At 42.6% G+C, this 27,783-nt stretch overlaps 1 protein-coding gene and 1 long non-coding RNA gene across 2 annotated transcripts in view; both read right to left on the bottom strand.

Annotated features, from left to right (window-relative positions):
* Positions 1 to 27,783, bottom strand: part of LOC136320894 (secretoglobin family 1D member 2-like) — a 236,610-nt gene that overhangs the window by 161,992 nt on the left and 46,835 nt on the right. The window lies entirely within an intron of this gene.
* Positions 165 to 4,565, bottom strand: LOC136320893 (uncharacterized). The gene is made up of 2 exons (XR_010728383.1): positions 4,436 to 4,565; positions 165 to 300 (listed from the first exon to the last, which is right to left on the bottom strand). It is a non-coding gene; the product is annotated as an uncharacterized lncRNA (long non-coding RNA).

Raw genomic sequence — 27,783 nt, 5'->3', positions numbered from 1 at the left:
ACCCCTGAGCCCATGTTCCCGCCGGGACCCCTGCACTCAGGTCGCCATGGTCCCTGGAGGCTGGTCACCCTACTTTACTCCTGACACCGCCCACAGGCCACTTCCTGATGAAACCACCCAGCTCAAGCCAGAGACTGTCGGATAAAACAAGACAGGCAGCGAAGTGCAGGAAAGAAATTTATTGAAGGAAGACGTAAAACGTTCATATTGTCCAGGAAAGGTCAGATCATGGTTGAAAATCAGGGAACTCGCATGAAAGCTTTGTTACATCTATCTGTTACATTCTTTCAATACAATGTGCTGAAATAGAAAAACAAAGAAAAGAAACATCAGTCATGAAGCCCCCACAGAAGCCATGTTAACACTGACTGTAGTTTACAACCCAGATGTGGAAGAAACTGCAACCAGCAAAGGGAAATGGAGGCACCAGGCAGGTAGCCGTGCGTGTGGGGAATTCAATAGTCCTGGTCCAGTCTGCACAGACCGTGCGAGTCAGGAGAGAACCATGTCCACACCCCGCAGATAAACCCTGCGTGTCCCCAGAGAAGGGCGCAGGTCTCCAGTGGAGCAAGGAGGAGGCTCATGAGTTGGGCGGAGCAGCCCAGTGTCCTTTCTGAGTCCTAGGACAGGACTCCACTTGTCACTAAATGGGGACACAGGGCTGAGGGACCGGGACAGGACTAGAGGGGACATGGGCCGTTCTCCTTGCAGATGTCCCACCTCCAGGAATGGACATTCCCCACATGGCACAAGGACTTGCCCACACTGAGAATCCAGCTAGTGAGGACATTTGTGTGAAAACTGAGTTAATTCCAGGGTGGGTGTACTGAGAGACACCTTTACATCTGTGTGATCTCTCCATGAGGACATGATTGATGTGTTTCAGCTCCACACGGGGCTGCAGAGGACACAGGGAGGGTCGCGGCCCTGTGGCCGGGAAACGTGGGGTGAGGTACAGGAGTAGTCTTGGTTCTGTGAGAGCTGGCAGAGCCCCCAGCAGCGTCCCCTTCGTTCTTACAGAGTGGGTGGCCAGCTCTCTCCCTCTCGCTGTGTCCCCTTGTTCCTCCCAGTTTTTTCTTGAGAGTCCCAGGGACTGTGCCACTGGGTGAGGGGCCCGTCCGGCTGGGGGCAACCGTCTCTGGCTCTGCGCCATCACACCTGTCCTTCTCCTCAGGACACTGTGTGGAACTTGTTGCCCAGAGAGGTGACCTGAGAAGGACGAACATGCCCAGCACTGTGTGCAGTGTTAGTCTAGCTCAGCAGGTGCCATGTTATCATTGACTTGTGTCCAGAGCCTCTCAGTATGATGTGCACAGAGGGGTTGCTGCCTACCCACCTTTGGCCAACCCTGAGCAGCACCCTGACCTTCTCCCTGGCTGTGAAGCTGAGAAGCAGCCTCTATGCAGAGGGAGAAAGAAATTACCAAAGACTTGATAAACTTTCTTTTGTCATCGGGCATTTGATCAATACAGCCCTTTAATTTTAATGCAGCCTGAAATGCTTTCATAGGTGCATTATATTTCTCAAGATAGGCACGTTAGTTGCTGGGAGTTTCCCAAAAGAAGCGCCCCAGGTCTGAAACAAGTGGTGAACACACTACTGCATTTGCTGGAGCAAAAGAAAAAAGAATACAATTAATTAAGGAAAGTCGTTTTCTCCCATGGCTCCTGACCTTAGAGCTAAACTGGAACCCCTGGGGAATATGGTCTCATCTCATAACTGTGCCAAGGACAATGCAATATCCTGGAAGTAATGACTCGCTCCAGATCCCAGAGCTGGCCGCAGAGCTCTGTCTGGAAGGCAGGCTGACTGATCCCTAGTTCAGATTTATTCTCTGTAAAGTACACCCGTCACTTTCCAAGACTCTCCTTCTTTTCTGAAATTTGCACTCTAGATTAAAAGTTAATGTTTCCCTGCCAGTACAGTGACACCTTCTTTAGTCCTGATATGGGGGAAAGCAGATGTTAGTAATCAGTCTGTCAATGAGTGGCAGAGTCAGAGCTACTAGAGGTCAGACAGGCATGGCCAACAGTTTTTGCTCCCGGGCTAGATTAGAAAGAAAACTTTTTTCCTGGGCCGTACAAAATATTAAAATTAAAAAATGTTAAATATAAAAAGAAATCATTTAAGTAAACAAAATTTTACAATATAATTTGTTTATGAATAAATATAAGTGAAAAAATTTTAATATACAATATTATTTTAATAAAAATCTATTTTATTAAAAATATAATTACATACCGTATAAATATCCAATCTGTATCACAATCAATCAAAACAGTATTTAATTAACAGAATGAGCTTCAAGGGGTTATATCACAAATAAAAATTATTTCGTTTTACAAACAGCCTGGACATGTGTTCAGTCATCAACTGCAGCTATTGTCTATGCTACAATGCCACTTGATTCAGCACACTGACCACAAAAATAACGAATTGTTTGACCTTCGGTGCACACTGGCAAACTCCGCCTAAAAGAATGTGGGTTTCACATTACCGCTAAACGTCAAACAGTTCATATCGAGTACAGATGAGTACAAAAGTTGTAAATCTTTATAATGGAATTTTTTTTTAAATATAGATGTATCGCGAATTAATTCGACCAATTTTTGGAAGTTAACTATAGATTAGTCACACGCGCAATTCTTTTTTGCGATATTACTATCTTCTTAAATATCTCAATTTCCAATAATCAAAGATGATTCTGCTTCTGAGTAGCTGAGATTTTAAAGTAGTGAAGAATATTAAAAATTTAATTGTGGGCCGCATAAACTTATTAGGCGGGCAGAATCCAGCCTGTGTGCTGTATGTTGGCCATGCCTCGGTCAGAGAAAAACGACTAAATCTGGAGAGGAGTGAGGAAATGTATCATTAAAAGATGTTCCTTTGCAACTAAGTTAAACTATAGGATTATATAATTGAATGAAGAGTGCTAAAAACCTTCTGAAAAAAGTACTCTCTGAGTTTCACACATCTGGAATTATGCACATGTCATGATGGCTCTTGTGTCTTGCACTGTTGTACAGAATTCCTTAGAGAAGGTGGGAGGTGGGAACTGGGGCTTACTACCAACCCCACTGGGATTGTGCTGAGACCCGAAGTGACCACATTCTCTGGTCTAGATTCTCTACACATCCCCCAAGTCTTTGCAACCATCTGCAGCCCAGAATGTGACCTACCAGGCTCTGATCTGACCGGATAAGACAGTAGTAGCTAAGCAGATATGCTGAGAGTCAGATTAGAGGCTACAGGGAAAAACAGGAGGAGGTTCAGAAAGGCAGGTGAAAGAGAATGACTCAAAAGGACTTGGGTCCGTGTAGAGAGGTGAAGACACACTAAAGTATTCTTCGACAAATGCCTAGAACAAACCCAGAAAAGCAGCAGTTGCCGACCTAACAATGTCACTGGGTCTCCAAATCCTGGCTGGATGCCTAGAGAATGAGCAGCACGTGTCAATTGGCTGAAGGCTGCCGGTTCTCAGAGCCCACGGGAAGATTGATCAATCAGAGATTCAGACAACACCAGCTCTTCCTGAACTGAGAACTCTGCTAAAGCCCTTTCAAGTGGAACACTCTGTGACTCTGAATCAAGGGGTTCACAATCCATGGACTCAAGTGGCACCTAAATGACCCTGGCATCCTTGGACAGTTGTCTCCGTGATAGAGCGCTGGCCTGGCATATGCCTGTCCCAGATTCAATTCATGGTCAGGGCACACAGGAGAAGTGACCATCACTTTCTCCACCACTTCTCTCCCCCTTCTCTTTACCTCCAATCCTGCTGCCAGTGGCTTGATTAGTTCGTGGTCAGCCAAAGGGCTGATGATAGCTTGTTAGTCTGAGAGTTAGACTAGAGTGCTAAAATTAGCGTGGCTGATTTGAGCATCAGCCCCAGACTCGAATTGCCATGTAGATCCCTGTTGGGGCACTTGCAGGAGTCTGTCTCACTATCTCCCCTCCACTCACTTAAAGAGGAAAAAAAAAAACGCCTGGGACCAGAACATGTGATGGGACCTGGAGCTGCCCCGTGACACACGGCATCTCACTGCTCTGTCAGAGCCACTCTGGGCGGCAGCTGTGAAAAGCAAGGACAAGAGGGGACAGGGAGAGATTAAGCATTTTTTCAAGGTCACAGCGCTGCTGAGTGGCTGAGTCATGACCCACAACCAAGTTCCATTACATCATGCTGCTCTGACACGTAGATCACAGAGAGGGATGAGGCTTCTGATGAAGAAACTGTAAAACGACCCTGCCATGATGTCTGAGAAAGTTCCAGAGCATTGGGATTGATACAATGAGCCCGGCTGTTGGGCGCTAGTCCATACGTAGTGGGAAAGGTTTGGATTCTGATCTGCTCACCCCCTCCCCTAATAAGTCACCTAGTTGAGAGAAAGTACTTACCCCGGCTGATGGTACTCACATTAGAGATGATACTCACCCTTATAGCAGCAAAAGGCCAGAGTGAGGAGCAGGACACACAACACTGGCTTCATGGTGGACTTTGCTTCCAGTTCAGCTCTAGAACACTGAGCAATTAGGAGCTGGACTCAGCAGCCTGCAGAGCCCGGGATTATTTTTACCCAGTGAGCCCTGTTGGTCTTGCCCACAAAGGATGTGGCAGGTCACGAGACCTGGCTTCAAGCCCTCTGTCCTAATTGATAGAAGATGCCATCCTTTGATGTGACAGAACCATGTGACTTGGTCAGTGATAGACATTGCTGGCACTCCAACATCTCCTTTGTATCAACACTGAGGTTGGGGTTAGAAATGTATACTCAGTGATTGACAGGAGGCCCCCAGTATGTGGCTCCTTAATTCCAGGCCATGTCTGGTTTGCTGATCTCTGTCAGCCTGGTGCCGGGCACAGAGACGAGGGTCAGCAAGTACCCCTGGGTGTGCAGGACTATGAATTAACAAACTACTCAGGTGGGTTAGGGAGCATCTTTAGTGTGAGATGATGCCTGCTGTGCCAGGGCTCCTTTGGCAGTGGAGAGAGAAAGGTCAGTGGGCTGGAGACAATTGTGAAGAAATCAGAGGTGTTCTGTTCCCGAGAGAAAGCACAGAAAAAGGGAAGACTACCTCCCAACTCCTAACTTCCTACTTTATATAACGTACTGAAAACTCTCAAGTGACATTTTCAATCAACTCAAGCTGCCTGACCTCTGGTGGCGCAGTGGATAAAGCATCAATTTAGAATGCTGAGGTCACCAGTTTGAAACCCTGGGCTTAGTTGGTCAAAGCATATATGGGAGTTGAAGTTTTCTGTTCCTCCCCCTTCTCACTCTCTCTCTCTGTCTCTCTCTCTCTCTCCCTTTCTGAAAAATGAGGAAGGGAAAAAAACTCAAGCCATCTTCTTCCTCTAATCTAATGTTTCATAAAATATCAAGAGAGATTTCAAATGAAATCCAACACTATACTGCCCTAATTGACAAATTCACATGTCAGGAGGAATAGCACCTTCTCAGTCATAAGAGCCACAGCAGCAAAAGTGCCCACTGGGCCTGTCCTCTGCCTGTCCCCAGCCATGACCAGATGCTCCATGGAAACATGGGGGAGGCATGGCCCGTTCTAAAGAAGGCATTAGGATGCAGTGGGTCACAGAAAAGCATTCTGGAGAGCCACTCAGGAAGGGGACAATAGTGACAGTAGGAAAAGTTAGGAGGAGGAGTCCTGAGAGAAGCCTAGGGGAATAGAAGACACCATCAGCCAGGTGGCCTGTAGGGACCGGAGCCCATGTTACCTTGAAACACAGGAGTGCCTGGTGGAGGAGGGGAGCTTTGTGACTGGGGAGGCAGGAAGGGCTGAGTCAGGAAGGTCCCTATTCTTCTCTGGGAGCCCTGGGGGCAGGGTGGTGAGTGGGTGAGACCCAGCTAGACACTGTGCCCCCCAGGCTTTCCTGCTCTGTTTCCCATCTCAGGTCAAGGTCATATGGGGTTTTCACACCCATTAATTAACATGGCTACTTTCCAAAAAAATAGTAATAAGGAATAATAAAACAGATAAAATTAATAGTGTTGTCAAGGATGCATTTTGGGCGTGGATGTAAATTAATACAGCCACTAAAGAAAAGGTCTGGAGTTTTCTCAAAAAATTAAAACTAGAATTACAGTGTGATGTGTCAAGTTCAGCTCTGCGTACACGTGCAGGGTCTCAAACTCTTACTTGCACACCTATTTTATCGCAGCACAATTCACAATGGCCAAGAGCTGAAAGCAGCCCAAATGTCCATGGACAGATGAGTGGCTAAACAGTCAGAGCACACAGATAATGGGATATTGCCCTTATCCCCACGGTAAGGCAGGAAATTCTTCACATGCTGCAGCATGGCTGAATGTGGGGGACAGTACACTACATGACATAAGCCAGTCACAAGAAGACATTAATGTGTGATTCTTATAGATGTGGGATCAGAGCAGTCAAATTCATAGAAACAGAAAATAGAATGGTGGTCACAAGGGGAGTGACCAAACAGAAACCATGAAACCATGGCAACCGGAACTCTAGCAACAACAGAAATATACGAAGGTCTCACACTTACTTGAAACGTGTGCACCTTGAAGGATAAAATTATAAAAATTACTCACAGATATAATAAGGGATCTAAAATCACCATGGCCCAACCTCGTTCCTGAAGAAACAGTAGAAAAGGGAAAGAAGTCCTGTGTTCTCAGACTCTCTGCAGTTTCAATCCCTCCCCCATCAGAATCCCAACCGGGTACTTACACACTTTGTTTTGAATCTGAGGTGCTGTTTGGTTCTTTCAAATTTAGAATGTGTTCATTTATTGAGTTGTGAGCAATAGTCCAATTTTAGGACCAGACTACCTGATTCAAGCTGACCTCTAGAACTTTCTACCTGTATTGCCATCAGTAAGCTGCTGACCCTATCTGCCTGAAATTCACCATCTATAAACAAGGGTGATATCATAGAGTCCATGTTAGGATAAATATATTAATTCAGGGAAATGCTCAGCCCGTATCTGGCAGTAAATGTCAGCTATTACAGTTATGCAACACTATGAAACTATAAATAGTAAGTCCAACAGAATAAATCACCATATCCTTAAAGGCAAATATGAGACTGAATCTCACCGACTCTGCCAGGGAGTGAACTGTGTACCTGGGAGCCAACACCGCCTGCTTCTGAATTGGCTCTGGTTCCATTAGGGCTTCTCTTAGGTAAAATAAGATCATTGCTTTCCAATAACTTAATGTAGTTTTATGATTACATTGACATGACTGTTCTCGGGACTTTATTATCCTAACTACTGGATATTGGAGCTAAGGGTATGGGAGGGTGTTGGGTGGGGACAGGTGTTCTCCATCAAAAGACACAGGGTCTCTGAACTCCTGTCTCTAGCAGGATGCGCTGGTGACCCGTGTCCTTTGGCTGCTGTTGAAATCCCAGGGCTCCTCTAGCTCAGTCTCTAACTGGTCAGCAGGGGGATGGACACATTTCAGACCTCACCTCTGGATCGTGATAACCTCATATACTTTTACAGTATATATGTCATCTGGGGACACTGGTTGTGACGTCCCACCTCCTCATCATAAACATCTTGGTGCCATTTGATAAAGACTGGTGGGTACACAACATCTCTCAGACCCTATATAACATTGACTCTGCATGGACAACTTTAGTGTCCAAAATAAAAAACATAAGCAATATTTTGCGGCACTCCCATTTTCCTTACAGGGAGCGGTTTCTGTGTTCTTCCTCTAAATAAAATAAAAAGGACCTAATTCAGCCATGGCTGTAAGTCTGTAAAAGTAATTTTGATCCCTTCTTCACTTTAGGTCTAATATTAAGTATAATAATAATTTGGAGTGATAGATCACAATGACATTTTTGGACCATAGACCAAGAAATATGATTGATCAATTGACATCGAGACCATGATCTTATCCTTTCTGCATCTGCACATTCATGTGACAAATGTTTTCAGAATTAAGCCCTCAAAGGATAAAATCTGTGACTAGACATCCTCATTTTTACACACACACACACAAGAAAAATAGTATTATCTATGAATGGATTAAATTTTTAAAAAGCCTCATTTAGTTCATTAAGAGAAGAATTTATCGATAATATTTATACTTCATGCATTTACGAAGTATCTGATTTCAAAGTATGTGTTTGCTCTTTATCCAGAGCTGCAAGATCTCTGATGGTACCCGAGTCACCATGTTCCTCACCTTACAAACTCCATGAGCCATGTTAGTACCTCTTCCCTCACCATTGTGCACTGGTGAGTCATGAAATTTATGCCCTGAGGGTTCAGGGACATGTCTGAGCTGCTGCACTGCTCCTTCCCGCTCCCACAAACACCTGCCTGCCTCCCCTGGACCCCTGACGGGGCTCTGACCTCCTCCTGTGGGTTGTGAGCTGCAAAGGGAAGCCCTGGGGGGGAAGGGACATGGGGCAGCAGAGAGTGTTTCCTTCTTCTTATGCACTAACTCTTGCCATAATTAACTGTTCTATAAGATGTAAATCTTTCGTTTGTGTGGTAAATAGGTAAAATAATAATTATAATAATAATTAATAATGGGATAAAATCAGTAATGCTGGGTTTTTGCCCAGATTTCTTACTAGATTCTGATTGTGTGCACTGCCTAACTTGTGCATTTCGTAATACTGAAATCAGTGCAGGAGCCACTGCAGACACGACCTGGATATGGAGGACCCTTCTTTCAAGTGCACATGGACTCCTGCACCGTCCCCCATCGGGGGCACTCCCATGACCTGCTGTATCACGTGCTCTCCCGACATGGCTGACCCTTCTTCCCAGGAAGCCCAGGAGCCTGTTCATCACAATGCATTTTGCCTCAGAAACACAACTTTTAACTTCAAACTTGAAAATACCATCAAAGTGACAGAAATGTTGCAATGACCTGTATTAGAAAAAAACCTGTGCACATTACCTCAACCACCAACTGTTGACATGTTACTTTTTGCTCTGGTCTGAGGTCTCCTAGGAGTATTGTAGAGGAAAAAAACCAAAGAAACAGAAAACCTGAGAACCTCAGCTTGTGAGACAAATAATCCAGCAGATATGCGAAGTCTTACTCATCAAATTACAGCCATGATCCCACCCCATCCCAGAGCTCTGGAAAGTTCAGACACAAGTTCTGTGCAAATTCGAGGCTGAGTAAGTTACAAAAATACAACCCAAAAGTGGCTTAAGGCCCTCTCAAAGTCACAGTGATCTTGCAGGCTGCATTCGAAGGAGCTTGGGGCTCTGCAGACATGACACTGTCCTGGGCCCATGAGATTTCCAGAGGGTGCCCAGTGACTTTCTTCCCCCAGTAGTAGAAGACACTGAGCTCAGGGACTCTTCTTCCAGCCTAAGCCCCTTTGCAGCGGGATCGAGGTCAGCAGGCCCAGGGGAGGCTCTGTTACAGTGCATGTGTTCTACGGGGGAGGAAGCTCCATAAAGAATCCTGTGGAAGAACTGTCTCTAGCACTGAGGCTCCGTCCTCACAGCTCCCCCTGACCCACACACAGTCGGTAGGTGCGCTGGTCCCTGCTTGAGGCACATGCTCCTCCTTGTACATCAGCCCTTCATGTGAGCAAGAAACTGAGGACAGCAAGTCACAATGCCACTAATGACCTCCCCAACAAGGAAGTCTGAGTCCAGTGTATACACAGCAGGCATTTCCAATGATGAAAATAAGCAGATATTCTACATGTTGACCCTAGGGCACAAAGGCATCACACTGTGGCTCCCAGGACAGGCTGAAGGAAGCCTGTGTATTCTGGAGGAACACCCTGGAAATAGAGGCCAAAATCCCTCAGGACTTGTGAGATGGCGCTTGAAACTGATGAGATAATTTTCACTTCAGGATCCTCAAGATTATTTACTGTTCTTAACTTAATTTCTTGCTCACCAGAAAGAACTTGCTTCTTGAACAAACCATTGTGGTGAAGGGGACAATTACAGTCTTCTGTTCTGCGCAGACATGGGCTTCACTAATCGCTAACCATGTAAGGTGTATATACACGTAGCTTTGGCATCTTCTCCAGCTCTCTCTCACTGTGGACCTGCTGCTCTTTGGGTGTAAGACATAAGATCTTACAGGAATATTCTTACCCAGCACTGCCTAGTACACAGGTACTGACCAATGCAGGTTGTGTGTTCATTAGCCAACGTGTTTATCGTGTTAACTACGTCATCTTTCTCATGTTGTACGCTATTATCTTTTACCTGCTATTAACTTTTCTATATGTGAGAAAAATGGCCTCCATGAGGCTGAGAAAGAAATCCAGGCCTCTGAGGATGAAACCAGGGTGTGCCACATGGGTCCGCAGGGTCTCAGCCAGGCCGCTTCACAAGCCCCTGGAGGGTTTACTTCACAGCATCCCAGTCACTGGTCCCACAAGTCCCCTTCCTTTCACCTCTCATCTCCATGCAATCTGGCTTCCACCCCAACTATTGCACTGAAAGTCCTGACTTCTTATATATTGATCTTGAAGACACTTTAAGTTTGTATATTATAAGAGATAAAGTCTTGTTTCTTTTCGTTCTTGTTTGTTATTGGCGATGTCTGACCAAATGTTAAATATTCTTTTAACTACTGAGTTGTAACATCAATGAGGCTATAGATTAGATCTCTGATATATATGGATATATTCTGGAACTTCGCATTTTGATCTTTAGTAAAGTTGTCTACTTTTAATTTAACTCTAAACTGGATCAAGGAGCATTTTATATATATAGTAGGACACAATATCTGATATGGCCAGTAACCACTCAGTGTTCTTCCTACTGTTCTTGGCCATTTTCAGACATAGATTTTGTTCCATATGAATTTGAAATAACTTTATCTAGTTCTCGTTAAAGCTCCACTGGGATTCAAGCTGAAAGTGCATTGAATTAGTACATAAATTTTGGAAATATTGACATTTTTTATTAGTCTTCCAATGACATTGTATATACTATTTCACTCATTACATTTGTTCTTAAGTGTTTTATAATTTGTCACATTTGCAAATAAGATATCTTTTTTTCCATTTTTAATTTGCCTAGAGCATAATCACGCTGTTCTGTTTTATATATTTAGTATGTATCCAGCCACTTACAATGTTTTTTTAAATTTATTTTAGTTTATTTTATCTTATTTTGTTTTATTTTATAGGTGAGAGGAGGGGAGATAGTGAGACAGACTCCTGCATGCACCCCGAACAGGATCTACCCAGCAACCGTATCTTGGGTTGATGCTAGTACTGAGCAACCTTTAGCACCTGAGGCTACTGTACTCTGACAGAGCTATCCTCAGTGCCCAGAGCCTGCAGGAGCCAATCCAGCCACTGGCTGCTGGAGGGGAAGAGGGGGAGACGGGGGAGAAGGAGAGAGAGAGAGGCAGATGACTGCTGCCACTATGTGCTCTGACATGGAATCAATTTGAGGACGTCCATAAGCCAGGTGGATGCTCTATGTGCTGAGCCACCGGTCAGAACCACATCTTATTATTTTAATAATCTTAGTGCTGCTATGTGGACGTGTCTCATGTCTCCTGATGAAAGAATCATATTGTCACAAATGGAAGATTCTTCTTTTCATTTTGGAAATAATTATACCTTTTCATTTTCTTTTTTTTTTTTTTTTTTTTAATAAATTTTTATTAATGGTAATGGGATGACATTAATAAATCAGGGTACATATATTCAAAGAAAACATGTCTAGGTTATTTTGTCATCAAATTATGTTGCAAACCCCTCGCCCAAAGTCAGATTGTCCTCCGTCACCCTCTATCTAGTTCTCTGTGCCACTCCCCCTCCCCCTAACTCTCTCCCTCCCTCCATCCCATGTCCTCCCTCCCCCCCCCACCCTTGGTAACCACCACACTCTTGTCCATGTCTCTTAGTCTCATTTTTATGTTCCACCAATGTATGGAATCATGTAGTTCTTGTTTTTTTCTGATTTGCTTATTTCACTCCTTATAATGTTATCAAGATCCCACCATTTTGCTGTAAATGATCTGATGTCATCATTTCTTATGGCTGAGTAGTATTCCATAGTGTATATGTGCCACATCTTCTTTATCCAGTCTTCTATTGAAGGGCTTTTTGGTTGTTTCCATGTCTTGGCCACTGTGAACAGTGCTGCAATGAACATGGGGCTACATGTGTCTTCACGTATCAATGTTTCTGAGGTTTTGGGGTATATACCCAGTAGAGGGATTGCTGGGTCATAAGGTAGTTCTATTTGCAGTTTTTTGAGGAACCACCATACTTTCCTCCATAATGGTTGTACTACTTTACAGTCCCACCAACAGTGAATGAGGGTTCCTTTTTCTCCACAGCCTCTCCAACATTTGCTATTACCCGTCTTGTTGATAATAGCTAATCTAACAGGGGTGAGGTGGTATCTCATTGTAGTTTTGATTTGCATTTCTCTAATAACTAATGAAGCTGAGCATCTTTTCATATATCTGTTGGCCATTTGTATCTCTTCCAGGGAGAAGTGTCTGTTCATGTCCTCTTCCCATTTTTTTATTGGATTGCTTGTTTGTTTGTTGTTGAGTTTTATGAGTTCTTTGTAAATTTTGGATATTAGGCCCTTATCTGAGCTGTCGTTTGAAAATATCAGTTCCCATATAGTTGGCTGTCTGTTTATTTTGATATCAGTTTCTCTTGCTGAGCAAAAACTTTTAATTCTGATGTAGTCCCATTCATTTATCTTTGCCTTCACTTCTCTTGCCATTGGAGTCAAGTTCATAAAATGTTCTTTAAAACCCAGGTCCATGATTTTAGTACCTATGTCTTCTTCTATGTACTTTATTGTTTCAGGTCTTATATTTAGGTCTTTGATCCATTTTGAATTAATTTTAGTACACGGGGACAGGCTGTAGTCGAGTTTCATTCTTTTGCATGTGGCTTTCCAGTTTTCCCAACACCATTTGTTGTAGAGGCTTTCTTTTCTCCATTGTGTGTTGTTGGCCCCTTTATCAAAGATTATTTGACCATATATATGTGGTTTTATTTCTGGGCTTTCTATTCTGTTCCATTGGTCTAAGTGTCTATTTTTCTGCCAATACCATGCTGTTTTGATTATCGTGGCCCTATAATATAGTTTAAAGTCAGGTATTGTAATGCCCCCAGCTTCATTCTTTTTCCTTAGGATTGTTTTGGCTATTCGGGGTTTTTTATAGTTCCATATAAATCTGATGATTTTTTGTTCCTTTTCTTTAAAAAATCTCATAGGGATTTTGATGGGAATTGCATTAAATTTGTATATTGCTTTGGGTAATATGGCCATTTTGATTATATTTATTCTTCCTATCCAAGAACAAGGAATATTTTTCCATCTCATTGTATCTTTTTCGATTTCCCTTAACAATGCTTTGTAATTTTCATTATATAGGTCCTTTACATTCTTTGTTATGTTTATTCCTAGGTATTTTATTTTTTTTGTTGCAATCGTGAAGGGGATTATTTTTTTGAGTTCGTTTTCTAATATTTCATTGTTGGCATATAGAAAGGCTATGGACTTTTGTATATTAATTTTGTATCCTGCGACCTTACTGTATTGGTTTATTGTTTCTAATAATCTTTTTGTGGAGTCCTTCGGGATTTCGATGTATAGGATCATATCATCAGCAAAAAGTGATAGCTTTACTTCTTCTTTTCCGATATGGATGCCTTTTATTTATTTGTCTTGTCTGATTGCTCTGGCCAGAACTTCTAGCACCACGTTGAATAAGAGTGGAGAGAGTGGACAACCCTGTCTTGTTCCTGATTTAAGGTAGAAAGTCCTCAGTTTTATGCCGTTTAATAGGATGTTGGCTGATGGTTTATCATATATGGCCTTTATCATGTTGAGATATTTTCCTTCTATACCCATTTTGTTGAGAGTCTTAAACATAAAATTGTGTTGTATTTTATCAAAAGCCTTTTCTGCATCTATTGATAAGATCATGTGGTTTTTGTTCTTTGTTTTGTTGATATGGTGTATTACGTTAACCGTTTTGCGTATGTTGAACCATCCTTGAGATTCTGGGATGAATCCCACTTGATCATGATGTATTATTTTTTTAATATGTTGTTGTATTCGGTTTGCCAGTATTTTGTTTAGTATTTTAGCATCTGTATTCATTAGAGATATTGGTCTGTAGTTTTCTTTCTTTGTGCCATCCTTGCCAGGTTTTGGTATGAGGGTTATGTTGGCCTCATAAAATGTGTTTGGAAGTATTGCTTCTTCTTCAATTTTTTGGAAGACTTTGAGTAGAATAGGAACCAAGTCTTCTTTGAATGTTTGATAGAATTCACTAGTATAACCGTCTGGGCCTGGACTTTTATTTTTGGGGAGATTTTTAATAGTTTTTTCTATTTCCTCCCTGCTGATTGGTCTGTTTAGGCTTTCTGCTTCTTCATGACTCAGTCTAGGAAGGATGTATTGTTCTAGGAATTTATCCATTTCTTCTAGGTTGTTGTATTTGGTGGCATATAATTTTTCATAGTATTCTACAATAATTCTTTGTATTTCTATGATGTCTGTGGTGATCTCTCCTCTTTCATTTTGGATTTTATTTATTTGAGTCCTGTGTCTTTTTTCCTTGGTGAGTCTTGCCAAGGGTTTGTCAATTTTGTTGATCTTTTCAAAGAACCAGCTCCTTGTTTTATTGATTTTTTTCTATAGTTTTTCTGTTCTCTATTTCATTTATTTCTGCTCTGATTTTTATTATCTCCTTTCCTCGGCTGGTTTTGGGTTGTCTTTGTTCTTCTTTTTCTAGTTCCTTAAGGTGTGAAGTTAAGTGGTTTACTTGGGCTCTCTCTTGTTTGTTCATATAGGCCTGAAGTGATATGAACTTTCCTCTTATTACTGCTTTTGCTGCATCCCAGAGATTCTGATATGTCGTATTTTCATTTTCATTTGTCTGTATATATCTTTTGATTTCTGCACTTATTTCTTCTTTGACCCATTCATTTTTTAGAAGTATGTTGTTTAGTTTCCACATTTTTGTGGGTTTTTCCCCCTCTTTTTTGCAGTTGAATTCTAGTTTCAAGGCTTTATGATCAGAAAATATGCTTGGTACAATTTCAATTTTTCTAAATTTGCTGATATTGTCTTTGTGGCCCAACATATGGTCAATTCTTGAGAATGTTCCATGTACACTAGAGAAAAATGTATACTCTGTCGCTTTGGGATGAAGTGTCCTGTAGATGTCTATCATATCCAGGTGTTCTAGTATTTCGTTTAAGGCCACTATATCTTTATTGATTCTCTGTTTGGATGACCGATCTAGAGCCGTCAGCGGTGTATTGAGGTCTCCAAGTATGATTGTATTTTTGTTAGTTTTTGTTTTAAGGTCAATAAGTAGCTGTATTATATATTTTGGTGCTCCTTGGTTTGGTGCATATATATTAAGGATTGTTATGTCTTCTTGATTCAACTTCCCCTTAATCATTATGAAATGACCATTTTTGTCTCTGAGTACTTTTTCTGTCTTGTAGTCAGCAATATTAGATATGAGTATTGCTACGCCTGCTTTTTTTTGGGTGTTGTTTGCTTGGAGTATTGTTTTCCAGCCTTTCACTTTGAATTTGTTTTTATCCTTGTTGCTTAGATGTGTTTCTTGTAGGCAGCATATAGTTGGATTTTCTTTTTTAATCCATTCTGCTACTCTGTGTCTTTTTATTGGTAAGTTAAATCTATTTACATTTAGTGTAATTATTGACACTTGTGGGTTCCCTACTGCCATTTTATAAATTGCTTTCTGTTAGTTTTGTATCTAGTTTGATTCTTCTCTTTTGTTTTTCTATCATTTGTTTTTGTTTGTTTGTGTTCCATACTTCTTTCCTCTGTTGCTACCTTTTTTAAGTCAAGTGTTTTTGTGGTGGTTTTTTTAAGGGTGGTTACCATTAAGTAATGAAAAGGGTACCTACCATATTCATTGTAGTACCCTATCTTATAAGTATTTCTGCACTTCATCATCCTTTGCTACTGTTAATCTCCATCCTCTCCCCCCTTTTTTTCCTTTGTTGTCACAGTTTAAGTTTGGTTTTATTGTGTTCTTGGTGGAGCTGTTACTTGTGGTGTTGTTTTCTTTTGTTCTTTGAATCTGGTTGGAAAACCCCCCTTAGTATTTCCTGGAGTGGGGGCTTTCTGTTGATAAATTCTCTCATCTTTTCTGTATTTGTGAATGTTTTTATATCTCCTTCATACTTGAAGGATAGCTTTGATGGGTATAGTATTCTTGGCTGAAAGTTCCTCTCTTTCAGGGCTTTAAATATTGGGGTCCACTCTCTTCTAGCTTGTAGAGTTTCTGCTGAGAAATCTGATGATAATCTAATAGGCCTTCCTTTATATGTTGTACTCTTCTTTTCCCTGGCTGCCTTGAGAATTTTTTCTTTGTCATTGGTTTGTGTCATCTTTATTATGATGTGCCTTGGAGTGGGTTTGTTGGGGTTAAGAAACTTGGTGTTCTGTTTGCTTCTTGAATTTGAGGCTTTAGTTCCTTCCACAGGCTTGGGAAGTTCTCGTCTATTATTTGTTTGAGTATATTCTCCATTCCATTTTCTTTCTCTTCTCCCTCTGATATACCTATTATTCTTATGTTATTCTTTCTGATGGAGTCAGACAATTCCTGTAGGGCTTTCTCATTTTTTATTATTCTTGAGTCTCTTTCTTCTTCTCTCTGTTGTGCCTCAAGTTGTTTGTCTTCTATTTCACTTATCCTATCTTCAATCTGGGCTGTTCTGTTAGCTAAGCTTGTTACCTTGTTTTTCAGCTCGTGAATTGAGTTTTTCATTTCTGTTTGATTTGTTTTTATAGTTTCAATTTCCTTGGTAATATATTCTTTGTGTTCATTGAGTTGTTTTCTGATCTCCCTATATTGCCTTTCTGTGTTTTCTTGTATATCTCTGAGTATTTTTAAGATTTCTAGTTTAAATTCTCTGTCATTTAGCTCCAAGGCTTCCAATATGTTAAGTCTTTTCTCCATAGATTTTTCCACATCTATTTGTGTTACCTCTCTTTCTTTTGTATCCATAATATTCGATTTCCTCTTTCTTATCGGCATCTGAGGGTGGTCTTATTGATAGCACTAATTAGAATTAATAAAGAGTAAAAAGAAAAAAAAAAAAAAAAAAAGGATAAAACACCCCACAAAAAAAAACAGTAATAATTTATTATTTCCCCCTTTTTTCTCTCTTCTCTTTCCCTCCTCTCCCCTCCTCAGGGAAATATCGTGCCTATAATGGAGGGCCTGATTTGGGGTGAAGAGTTCAAGGGGCAAAAAAAGGGAGTAGGGACCTACTAAATGCAAAAAAAAAAAAAAAAAAAAAAAAGGAAGAAAATCTTAGACAAGCATAAGATGATTTGCTTGTAAGTGATGGTCAACTAAGAGATATAATGAGAGGGATAAGAGGGAATCAGAAAAAAGGACCAAAAAAGAATAATAAAGAAGAAAAAATAAAAATAATAAGTAAAAATCTGTTGTATTAAGTGGAGCGAAGACTAAATACAATGGAGACCTTGGGTTGGGAGGACCCAAAATGCCACAAAAATAAACAAACAAGAGAAAAAAAAATAAAAACAAAAGCAAAAAAGAGAAATAAAACCAAAAAAAAGCCTTGAGTCCCAAATTAACTAATTTGTTCGTGATTGAGGATTATATGGGAGGAAAGTAAAATGAGAAAAGAAAAAATGAATAGAAAGGAAAAAATAAGAAAAAGAGAAAAACGAAGGAAGAAATAAAATAGGAGGAGAAAAAAACAAAATAAAGCAAGACAAAAAAAAAACAAAAGAGGAGAGAGTGAGAGTTAAGTGTTTTGGAGTATAACCTTAAAGGAGGGTGAGGATGAAGAAGAAAAATAAAATGCAACACTCATGGATAGTGTAGTTCAAGAAAGGGGAAGCATAAGATGGGCAGAGAATAGAAGGACCGAGGTGGAGGAAATAAAGGCAAAAAGATAGAAGAAACAAGCAACAACAACAACAACAACAAAAAAAAATTAGTGGATCAAGTTGTAAAGTCTGTGGGTTTTTCTTGATTTTGAGAGGTTAACTTCTTCCTTTTTCTTTTCTCTCTCTCTTCCTAGTCGGTGACTCTGTACCCCAGGCTCTGCCCCTGTGTCACTCTTAGTTAGGGATTTGCAGTTGATGGGATTCTATGGCAATGTCATATAATTGGCTTTAGTCTTGCTGGAAGTAAAGGCTTGTTGGCGTTTGCAGGGTCCAACGATGAGAGAGTTTGCTTTCCTGGATTCTCTCTCCTAGTCCCCCCTTTCTGAATTAGCAGCCTGGTGATCCAGCTATAAGGCTGCAACTGCTTCTGCCTGGGGAGTAAGAGGCACAAAGAGCTGGGAAATCCCCACTCTATCCCCACTCAGTGCAAGGCTTTGGGAAAGGCTCTGGCAGTCAGGGCCTCCAGTGTAATCAGGCGGGGGTGGGAGTCAATTGTTGTCAAGGTGACTGTTCAGCGCCTATCATTTAGTTGGACCTCTCAACCCAGGCTTTCCACACTTCGCAGCCTGTTTTTGCAGGGAAGAAGAGGCACTAGTCTCTGCTTACGACTAGTGTAGTATAGACCTTATTATCTGCCAAGTCCTTCTTGTTAGCGTTTATCCCTGAATATGGAGGCTCTATCAATCAGAAGTTGCCCCCGCCCCTTTAGCGAGAGGCACTAAAAAATATCACGCCTCTTGTCTTGGATCGCTGAACTGAGAGAGATCTTATCAATTAGAACCGAGGGTGCGCAGATTTTATGGGTTAAGCTAATTTCAGTGATTGGGTCGCAGCTGTGTTTCCGAAGGTATTTTAGGCTGCCTGTGCGCACCCCTCCCCCAACGCTTGATTGTTAGCTTGAATGGCTGGGTGAGGTGCCCCGCCCACGAAGAGAATCTCCCAAGCCTCTCCCGCTCGCCCCGCCGCTGGCGGCTGGACCGCACCAGGCGCAGGATAATGGAGCCCCCTGGGTGTGCGGGCCAGTAGGGTGCCCTGGGCGCGTGGAATGCCCAAGGCACGCGCGCGAATGGGGCGCTCAGGGCACCGGTGGCCGGCGACCCCCACTCGCAGTGTGCGGGCCGCTGGGAACATCAGCAGTGCTCAACCTGACCGGGCGCGCGCGCGGCCGCTTGTGGCGGCCGCTCGCGGTGGCGGTTCGCAGGGGTTCGCGGTCGGCCGCTTGCGGCGGCTTGCGGTTCCCAAGTATATGGGCTGACTCACTGCGGGCGCACTCCCTGGCGGCTTGAATGAGCGTCGCTGCGGTAGCTTCCTCCACACCCTCGTCTCTCAGATTCAAGTGATAACAGTCCTTTTGCTTTCAGTTTGTGTGGAACTCCGGAATGCTCCGAGGATAAATTTTTCTGTTTCTAGTTGATAAATTTGTTGTGATTTAGGGGAGAGCTGTCGGACGCGCTTCTCACGGCGCCATTTCCGTGACGTCCTCATTTTCTGATTTTAGTGTGACAAAACTCACAGATCCATACTGACTAATGGATATATCAGGACTCTCCACCTGTTTTAATAGAAGCCCCTTCAGCACTCATTGTTTGAGAGTGATATAAGCTGTTGACTTTGAAATTTGATTTTATTGGTTATGATTAGTTTTCTTCTATCCTTACTTTACTTATAATTTTTACTAAGAAAGTTCATCAGATTGTACTACATACATTTGTTGAAGTAATAATGTTGATTATAGTGTCTTGTATTTGAGGTGGTGACTTGCTTCTGGAATCCACTACTTCTGTTTAAGTTTTTAAGGCAAGCCTCCTCTCTGGCCTTCATCTAATAGGTACACAGAGGAGAGATTTCAGTACACACACAAACAATGGACCTGCAACAGCTATTCCAGGAACTAGTGATGGACGCTATGACTCAGGGAGTCTAGGACAAAACTACATTAATAATAATGTGAAGGTTTATTTTCCCAGGTCACTCTCATGCTCTCACAAGTGTGCAGTGGAATTCCCTGAAGACTACATGGCATGTGATGTTGCAAAGGAGTTAAGATGGAAGCAAGTATGTGTTCTATGCGAGTTCTACTGAGCCAGACATTAAGAGACTTAGGAAAATCTAAACACTGATATTTTACCCATTAAGAACAGACATTCAAGTCAAGACCAAAGAAGTAAGAGAAATGGAAGAAAAAGTAAAACATTATTGAGGAATTATTGCAACTGCATATTCCTACATGTTTTAAACATGTAATTAAAAATTGGTACTTTTTTATTGAATCTATTGAGCTGACACTAATTAACAAAATTGTACAGGATTCAAGGACACAATTCTACAACATATCATCCAGTACACCATATTGTTTCATTCACCACCCCAAGTCAAATCGTCATTAATCACCATCTATCCCCTGAACCTTCCTTCCCATCCCCCTCCAAAATAACTACTTAAAATATGCTATTCAGCTGTTGCTCTGCATATTTTTGAAAACACGCTGCTGAGACACAGGAGCAAGGGGTTACTCTATTCAGTTGGTTGTTCAAGTTCTTCTGAGGAAGAGCCTGATTTGGGCCCAGAAAATGGGTCCCAGGTCGGCTCTAAACTTTCTACCTGTGGGGTCTTTAGCACAGTGCTGACCTCTCAGTCTCGACTTCCTCATCTGTACAACAAGGGTGATATCATAGTGCCACCCTCGAGGGTTTGTGTGAGGAGAATGGATTATGCTCAATGCAGTGTCTGGTGATAAATGTCATTTAAAAAAAGACAAATAAAAATACTAAGACAAACAGAATAAATCACCTGATTCGCAAAGTCAAACATCACATTAAAGAGACAGACTCTGCCAACAAGGAATGTTTGCTATCCTGGGAGCTAACACTGCATGCTTCTGAATTGGCTCTGGTTTCATCAGGGCTTCTTAGGTAAAATAAGATCATTGCTTCCCAATCACTCAATTTTCTGTTTTATGATCACATCTGAATCAATGTTACTGTGACTTTAAAATCCTGGATTTCAGATATGGAAGTTAAGCTAGAGGTGAGTGGCAGGTGGAGATAGGTATCACCTACTGCAGACACATGGGGTCTCTGGGCTCCTTCCTCAGGGAGAATACTGGACACGCAAGGTCTCTAGTGACTCAAAGCAAAATCCCAGGAATCCCTGGGGCTTTGGTCTTCAGACTGGTAAACACACCAGGGGGATGGAAACTTTTAAGGGATCAGTTCTAGACTGTAGCATCCACTCTACTTTACCATTTACACCGTGTGGCCATGCCCACGGCCGTCTCAGCCTCCATTTTCCCAATCACTTTAGCTCCAACATTCCCAGGACACACACTGACCATACCCCATCCGAACTACGTACTCAGCACTGACTCTCACATGTGAAAGACCAGGTTTCAAAAAAAAAGGTATTAAAATGTTTTGAGATACTAAAATGCTTTTTATAGGAAGTGGTTTCTAATCCCTTGCTTTCATAAATCAAAGGAGACACTCCTTTAGCCATGGCTGATAAATAATTGAAAAGTTTTGAGTGAGAAATTAGTTTCAAAGTATTTAGTCAAAAGCCCAAACAATTCAAAGATTAAGGTGACATCCCTACCACAAACTCATTCTTTTGCATCTGCATATTCATGTGACAAATCTTTTCAGAATTACACCTATAAGTATAAAAAACATAAAGTTACCACATTCTGTCCAAAGATGATATTATGCACAGGTATATAAAACTAAAACAGGGCCTCCTTCTGCTCATTAAGAGATGCTTTATCAATAACACTTTACATCATGTATTTAAGATGTATCAAAAATATAAGTGTCAGGTCTTTATCCAAAGCCCTAAGCATCCCTGTCTGTACCATGACAGCAATGTACTCTGTGTAATGAACTTCTCAACACCGTTTTCTTACTACTTCCCTTGCCTGGTGAATGGTTCAGCCTGCACGATTTGTGCCCTGAGGCTGATGAAGGAAACGTGTGAGCGGCTGTACCACACCTTCCTGCTCCCCTGGACACATGCCAGCTGCCTTCGAACCCCTGATGGGGCTCTGACCTCCTCCTGCGGGCTGTGAGCTGCAAAGGGAAGCCCACAGCGGGGAAAGGCCATTGGGCAGCAAAGTGTCTGCTTCCTCTCCTTCACCAGCTCTTGCCATGAAGCGATGGCACTGTGGTGGCTACTCCTCCTTTCTGTGTCACAGCCTGGGAGGGAGAAGGCAGGATAATGTCAGAGATGCTTCCTTTGCTCCTGAATATCCCATAACATTTCTCCTCATGTGCGGCACCTTCATAATGCTGGCGACCCACTCCAGGGGCCATTCGAGATACAACCTGGAGTTTCATGCCCCTTCATCCACCTGTATATGGACTTTATATCCCACCTCCCATAAATATGCTCATGACCTCTGGGAGTCCTCAAGCCTTCTTCTCCCAAGAAGACAGGAGCTCTGTTCATGACCATACATTTGGCCTTGAGAACACAGTTTATAACTTTGTGCATAGAAATAACTTCAAACTTATATAAATGTTGCAATAATGTATGCACTAAAAGAACAGCTGTAAACCTTGTCCAGATCCTCCATTTGCTTTGTTATGCAGTCTCTTCTGGGGAATTCTGCTCAAGAATAACTGGCTAATAGTTTCAACCATGGGACAAAATTTCTAATTAGTATGCAAAGCCTTAGTCATCAAATTACAAGTTTATGTCCCTGCCCAAGTCCAGAGCTCTGGCAGAGTCATGAATAAATGCAGCACAAAAACAAAACTAAGAAAACTACAATGAGCAGGACTAGTGTTCGCGAAAGCCTTCTCACTGTCCCAGTGAACATGCCGGCTGCATTCGCATAACTGTGGGGCTCTCAGCATGGATGACATTGTCATGAGCCCATGAGATTTCCAGGTGGTACCCCAGGGATTGTCATCCATAGAGAGAAGACACTTGAGGGTCACTGATTCTCTGCATCCTAAGTTCTGTTTCAGCAGGAGTCAAGCACCAGATCAAGGTGAGGCTCTTTTCAACACATCTGTTTTTACTAAGGAACTGACGTTACATTAATCCCCAGAGAGAACTGCCTCACAGCTGTGACGGCCAGGCACTAACAACCCTTCCAGATCCTCCCCACAGTCAGTAGCTGCACTGGTTTAATCCTTGAGGCACGTGATCCTCATTGTAAGTCAGCCCGGCAAGTGAACAAGAAACCTGAGGCCAACAAGTCACAACTAATCTAAGGAACCTCCCAGACAAGGGAGTTGAGTCCACTGCAAACACCTAGGTAAGTGGCATTTATGTGCCACTGATGACGAATGAAACCAAGAGGATTCTTCTCATTGTTAGCCTGGGGTTGGAAGCAGTCACCCTGTGGCATTCACACCGGGTTGAAGAGAGTTATTTTATAAATTTTGGAAGAACTCCCTAGCAAAAGAGCTCAAATAACCTCAGGATTTCTGAGATTGACCGGGATGAAGGTGAGCTAATAGTGTAGCATCCTCAAGACTATTTATTTTCAAGTTAATGTAATTTGTTTATCAGGTTGTGGGCCACAAACCACCTGCTATAACTCTTGTAAGGATCCGATAAATGGCCTCCAACTGGCCACGAACAAGAATAGTCTTTATAGGAAGCATTTAAGATCCTGCTTGCAGGCAAATGTTGTTATTTTGACTCAACCTCACAAAAGTTAAGAAGAAAAAGAAAAAAGAGAAGGAGGAGAAGAAGAGGGGAAGGAGGAGAAGAAGAAAAAGGAGAAAGAAGAGGAAGAAAGAGAGAGAATAAGAAGACTAAAATACAATTACCTGCCCTGGCCAGTTTGCTCAGTGGTACAGCATCAGCCTGTCGTGTGGAAGTCCCGGGTTTGATTCTCAGTCGGGGCACACAGGAGAAGCAACCATCTGCTTTTCCACTGCTCTCCCTCCATCTCTCTCTCTCTTCCCTTCCTGCATCCATGACTTGAATGGTTCGAGCAATGTTAGCTCCAGGTGCTGAGGATGGCTCCATGGCTTTGTTTTAGGCACTGAACTAGTTTGGTTGCCTAGCAATGAAGCAGCAGCACAGATGGACAGAGCTTTGCCCCCTAGTAAGCTTGCCAGGTAGGTCCCAGTCAGGGCACATATAGGAGTCTGTATCTGCCTCCCTGCTTCTCATTTAATTAAAAAAATAAAAGCCGTGGCCAGCTGACTCAGCAGTAGAGCATTTGCCCGGCATGTGGAAGTCCTGGGTTCAATTCCCGGTCAGGGCACACAGTAGAAGCACCCATCTGCTTCTCCACCCCTTCCCCTACTCTTTTCTTTCTATCTCTCTATTCCTTTCCAACAGCCAAGGCTTCATTGAAGCAAAGTTGGCCCGGGCACTGAGGATGCCTCTATGGCCTCCGCCTCAGGTGCTAGAATGGCTCCAGTTGTAGCACAACACCCCAGATGGGCAGAGCATCAAGCCCTAGTGGGCATGCCGGGTGGATCCCAGTCGGGAACATGTGGTAGTCTGTCTTTCTGCCTCCCTGCTTCTCACTTCATAAAAATACAAAAAAAAAAAAAAAAAAAGAATTACAATGACAGGGCCAGGCTGGGTCTTTACTGTCTGAATTTCAGAGCTGTTTGTCATACTCATCTCTCTGTCATTACAGCTGAAGGCCTGCAAGTTACACATTCAGACTCCCTTTCAGCTGCTCTGTGTTAGCTTCTCTAGTGGAAGGCCCTGATGGAAATGAAAGGTGGGAAGAGACAGCTGCGACGATTCTCAGCCTTGTCCTCACCTCTTGCAGTGGTTGCAGGAGCAGTGTGTATGACACTCACCACAGCCCAGGAAGGCTGTGTCCACAGGGGTGGCTGCCATGTATGGGCTCCTGGGTTCTTGCTCAAGCAGTTCATTCCCAACAGCGCAGCCTAAGCTTCGCCTGCAATTGTGTGCGCTCAGCAACTCCAGCCGTCGTTTTTCTCTTCCACTTCTGGGAACAGACTGCCGGCATCTGCAATCAATGGACAGCCTTTGGATTCTCTTTCTTGCTTCTCCAGCCCTGCAAACACCTTTATCACCAATTCCTGGATGAAATTCTACCTGCTCAACAGACCTAGGCAGTTTTCTCTTTCCTTACTGGACACAAACTGATAAACACTAGAAAGGCTATGTACAGCTAACTTGATTGCATGCATGAAAACACATAACTTGCAGAATCACAAAGGGAATAGAGAGGCCCCATCACGGTCAGGACTATGGGACACACTGAAGGTCAGTTAGAGAAAAAGTTTAATATCAACACACGGTCCAGTGTTTTACATTCTCTGAACAAATACGCTGGATCTTCAAATACGCACGTGATCGACACTATGACCCAGACTTCAGAAACATTGCCAAAGAGCAACTCATTTGATAATTGACATTAAATAATATTTTCAGATGTGGTGTAATTTTGCTGTCACCAGCTGACCTGTAACTTATTGTACCTAAAAGAAGTCGGTTGTTCAACCTTTTACTTCTGTCTTCTGTGGTGCAACACCACGTCTTAAAGCTCTGGTCGGCAAACCGCAGCTCGTGAACCACATCGGTCTCTTTGGCCCCTTGAGTGTGGCTTTTCCACAAAATACCACAATGCAGGCACTACCTCGATAAGGAATATACCTACCTAAATAGTTTAAGTTTAAAAAATTTGGCTCTCAAAAGAAATTTCAGTCATTGTTTTGTTGATATTTGGCTCTGTTGACTAGTGAGTTTGCCGACCCCTGTTAAGGGAACAGAGAATCAGGGTGACGTAGCTGCCTGGTGCTGCTGGAATAATTCTACTCACAGCCCATACCACTCGTTTCTCCAACAATTATTCAAGTCCTCCCCTAACCCCGATTCCCCCTTTGCCCAGAAATCTGCCCTCTCTGAAGGGCTTTGTTCCAGCCCGCACTTGTACCTCACTTCCTCTGGATTCATTTCTCAGTAGGTTTTATCCCATCAGCCCGCTCTCTGTGGGAAAACACTTCTCATCACACACTCCTCATCTCTTTCTTTTCCCCCCACACTGCTGAGTTCAGCGCTTTGTTCTTTTGTTGTATGAACATCGTTGTGTGGGGTGTTTTTGGTGGCAGTGGGGACTTCAAAGGAGGATGGGCAGAGATTACACTCATGGTCAGTCTGCTCTGCCAATTCCATCTTCGGCAGTGTGCTGATTGTCACTGTGGTCAGGGGCTTTGTCTGGTCATGACCTTGTGGTGGCAAACGGAAGTTCATTATGGGTTACTTTTTAAGCTAATACATCTTTCAAAATTTGTTTCTTTACTGAGAAATCTGAATTTCCTATATTGGATATAATGACAGAGATAAAGATCTCTGTAGCAGGGAAATGGTTTCAATACCATTTAAGGGAGAAAACCAGGTTGGACTCGGTCTGTGGATAGCACACCACGGCTGGTTTCCTGACGCCTTCCCAAGACAGACAGGGAAGAGGCAGGCGGACTGTTCAGGAACATCTGGGTTTGGAATTTGGATCCAATTTTCCAACTGGGGGTCTATGGACTAGGTCTGCTTAAGAGAGTCATTGAGTTTTTCTAAGTGCCAGTAAATGGAAACTCTTCTATCTTTACAAGAGAATAACAGGAATTAACTGATTGCATGTCTGTGAGACACTGAGCAACGTGTCCTATCAGATTCTCCCCTGAGCAGGAACGCTAAATCCAGGGGCGGCATTCCTCTGCAAAGAAGGCACTTTGGGGTCATCCTCACTCCTCCCAGCTCCGTGCTCCACATTTTCCTCCCTCGTCCTTCCCCAGCACCAATGCTCCCTCTATCCGCCACTCTGTTACCTGTGCCCTCCATGGACACACTGTACCGTGGGCTCAAAGTCATTTCTGTTTCGCTTCATCTGCCTGTGTTGCCCTAAATCTCCTCTGCTGCTCCGTGGGTGTGAAGTCGGAAGAGACAGCCATTAAACGCACCTGGTGTGACTGTGAAGAGCCCTTTTTGTCAAGAAGAGCAGAGCTGGTCAGTTCTTCTGAACTAGGACCAATGCCAGTGAACCTGTCGTTTTGGGTCACTTTGACCACTGCATCCAAAACAAAGCTTAAGGTGCTCCCTAGCGACAAAGTGTAGACCGCACGCGTTCAGGGAGACCCCAGATTCTACTGGAAATGGTGCCACCTGGGGGTGCAGACCTTACAGGGTGTTCAGTCTGAGAAAATCTCCCTGGATGTTTCCTCCTGTGTGCCAGTCCCACGGTGGACCTGATTGTGCCACACCTACCCCATGATCAGTTTAAAAGGTCGTATGAATAATTATAATAGAAAGCCCAAATGAAATAACTTAGCGGTTAATAAATATTTGAAGAAATAATTCATGAGAAAATTCCAAAGTTATGAAAAACATCAAGCACCAGGTAAAGAAAGCGTGCAAACGCCCCCTCCGGCCGACGACTGCACAGCTTAAATGAGACCCACACTGCCTCCAAGAGCAGGTGGAAAATCTAAGCTGAAGTATGAAAACCAGGTGTCAGCCAGTGTTGCTGAGCAACCAAAGCAGTGTGAATGCGAGGGGCCGGTTCTAGGAGAAGGGCGGCTACAGAGAATTGAGCGCAGGGCTGGGAGCCACCATACCCTTTGGTAAGGTGACCAACCTTTTTACAATGAAAAGGAGGACAAACATAAATTGAAGAAAACATTATGATAAATAAAGGAAACATTTTATTCATTGCAACGATAATACACTATAATATGACAAATGCATAATAAAAACATTTGTAATACTTTATATTGTAATTATGCTTACAATATAATGCTTACAATATAATATTTTATATGTAATTATGCTATTGATTTTTAATAATAATTGTAAGAAAAAATAATATTATCTACATGAGTACTTTCCCACTGAATATTTTTTGTCAATGTATCATCCTGTATCAATATATTGGAAATATCTGA

The sequence above is a fragment of the Saccopteryx bilineata genome, chromosome 1 (assembly GCF_036850765.1).
Source record: "Saccopteryx bilineata isolate mSacBil1 chromosome 1, mSacBil1_pri_phased_curated, whole genome shotgun sequence".
NCBI lineage: Eukaryota > Metazoa > Chordata > Mammalia > Chiroptera > Emballonuridae > Saccopteryx > Saccopteryx bilineata.
Note: the sequence above shows the minus strand (reverse complement) of the source record. Positions and strands in the feature narration are given on the sequence as shown.